Raw genomic sequence first — 2,842 nt, 5'->3', positions numbered from 1 at the left:
TTTCCACTTGTATCATGCCAGTCGATTGGAGGATAAACTACACACACATACAAAATTACTGAACCTTAAGCTGAACCGAAAATAACAAACTCTATTTTAACTTAACAGACAAAAGTTATTCTAAAGCTGAGTTATCATTGATGAAAGTAATTTCCTGATCTGGACAAAGGAGAAAAAAGTAACTTAGTAACCATCTCCAAAAATAACCTTCAGTAAGACACAATTCTTCTCTTTTTTTTCCACATTAATTTATTTGTTTATTCACTTTACATCCCTGACACCTTCTGTCCCTCGCAACAGCCCTTCACACAGTCCCTCCTCCATCCCCCATGCCCCATCCCTTTCTCCTAGGTGGTGAAGGCCCCTCTGGGAATCCCCCCTGGCACATCAAGTCTCTGCAGGGCTAGGAGCACTCTCTCCCACTGAGGCCAGACAAGGTAGACCAGCCAGGAAAACAATTCCACAGAGTCATTAGTTTTGGGAACAGACCCTGATCCAGTTGCTGGGCACCCACAAAAATCTTGAACTGCACATCTGCTACACACGTGGCAGCAAGGCTAGATCCACCCTGTGTATGCTCTTTGGTTGGTGGCTCAGTCTCTGAGAGCCTCCAAGGGTCCAGGTTAGTTGACTCTGTTGGCCTTCCTATGGAGTTCCTATCGTATTCCTCAATCATTGCCCCAACTCTTCCATAAGAGTCCCCAAGTTCTGTCCAATGATTGACTGTGGGTCTCTGGATTTGTTTCAGTCAGCTGCTGGGTGGAGCCTCTCAGGGGGCAGTCATGCTAGGCTCCTATCTACAAGCATAACACAATATCATTAATAGTGTCAGATATTGGTGCTTGTCCATAGGATGGGTCTCACTTTGGGCTGTGTACTAGTTGGCTATTCCCTCAGTCTCTGCCATCTTGTTTTCTGCATTTCTAGTAGACAGAAAAAAATTGGGGCTGAAAGATTTACAGGTGGGTTGGTGTCCTTATCTCACCACTGGAGGTCCTGCCTGGCTACAAGAGGTAGCCTCTTCAGGTTTCATGTCCCCATTTCTATGAGTGTCAGCTAAAGTCACCCACACAGACTCCTGGGATCCACCCACCCCAGGTCTCTGTCCTGTCTTAGAGATCCCCCTCCTCTGCCTGCAGCAGATCTCCATTCACTCTCCCAGCCCTCTGGCCCTCTAGTATGTTTCTTCCCACATCTGAACCCAAACTCCACCATTCCCCTCCCCATCCCCTCTCCCAATCAGATTTCTCCCTCTGCCTGCTGCTTATGCAGATAGAATTCTTATGTGAAGCAGTTTACTTACCAAGAATAAAAGCTAGTCCATGAAGATTATTTAGATGAGCATCCTGCTAATTGACATATACTTCTGGTTTCTCTAATAAAGTAACTGAGCAATGGATTGGCAGGTTATAAACTACCTCATTCTAGTCAGCTCTTTTGCAAAACCTCACCTTTAAAATCACAGATGCTCAGTCCCAAGTTACTAAAAGTCTATTGGTTACTAAGACTTTCCCTAGGTAGTAAACAAACTGTAATTCAGAAACATGACTGCTCTGGCAAGGATCACATCCAAAGACCTAGGTCTGTGTGATCTGGCTGAAATATAGACAAGCCCTTAATACATACCTTTAAGGTAAAACTAGTTCATGGAAGAAAGCAGCCATGTTTGAAAGTGACATCTAATTGAGGACCAGACAAAGTGACAAATCAGAGAAAGATTTGATAGAATGAGTGAGAGATAAAATAAGCCTAACTCTCATGAGAACAGTGTGGGAAAGAGAAGCTATTTAAGAGCAGTGCAGGTAGAGAGACAGTCATTTGGGATTGAGTTGATCGGCTCATCAGGGAGTTGGGAATCAGTGCAGTGAGTGCAGTGCAGTGGAGTTGAGACAGCTGAAGCCAGATAATAAAAAGCAGCCAGAAGATTAGAACAGATTGCCAGATTTAGTTTGAGGCCTACCAGAGCAATTCAGTGAGAAGCCAAGAGAAGCCAGTGTAAATCAGTCAGTGTGGAGAGGTGTTTGAGCCAGAACAGTTGACCTGAACCAACCAGCAAGTTCAGAAAAAACTGGAAAGGGTGAGCTTGTTCAGCAGTAAGACATTGTCACCAATGTGACAATTAAGACAAGAGAATAAAAGTTACCTTCACAGTTGTCTTATGTTGCAGAAAGTGTAATAAACTCTCAACAGATTTTTTCCTGAAGATCTTTATGGATGCTTTACACATCATTTTATAGGAAAGGAAACTGAGCTACAAAGAAGTTATACATAAAAAATGGCAGTGTAAGACAACCATCAGTAATATTGAGTTCTTAAATGACTCTGCTCTCTTGAACAAATGGGAACAGTGAAGCCGATAGGAAGGATCTGATGCACAAACATCAGGAACTATGTGCTTTGTTCTTCAGATGCTCATGCAATTTATCATCTAAGTTGAGAGCTTTTGTTAATAAGAAGATTTTTTTGTAGAAATGCTCATATTGAGACACAGCACATACTAGGATTGAAGCTAACAAACTGAAATGGGTAACATTTATCACTCTAGGTCGTATTTTTAAGCTCAAAGAAAATGAGTCCCCAAGTCTCTAATCCTAAGACAAAACTTCAGAAAGATAAATTTTAAATCTTATTAAAGAGCATGGTGGGTATTCCTTTTTTTCATTTTGAGATTATAAATTAATTACATTTCTCCCTTCTCGTTTCTTCCTCTCCTCCAATGAACTCCTTCACACATCCATGCCCCTTTTTTTACTAATTGTTATTGCAGATAGATAGATAGATAGATAGATAGATAGATAGATATAGATATAGATATAGATATAGATATAGATATAGATATAGA

The sequence above is a fragment of the Grammomys surdaster genome, unplaced genomic scaffold (assembly GCF_004785775.1).
Source record: "Grammomys surdaster isolate TR1022 unplaced genomic scaffold, NIH_TR_1.0 136, whole genome shotgun sequence".
Taxonomy (NCBI): domain Eukaryota; kingdom Metazoa; phylum Chordata; class Mammalia; order Rodentia; family Muridae; genus Grammomys; species Grammomys surdaster.
Note: the sequence above shows the minus strand (reverse complement) of the source record.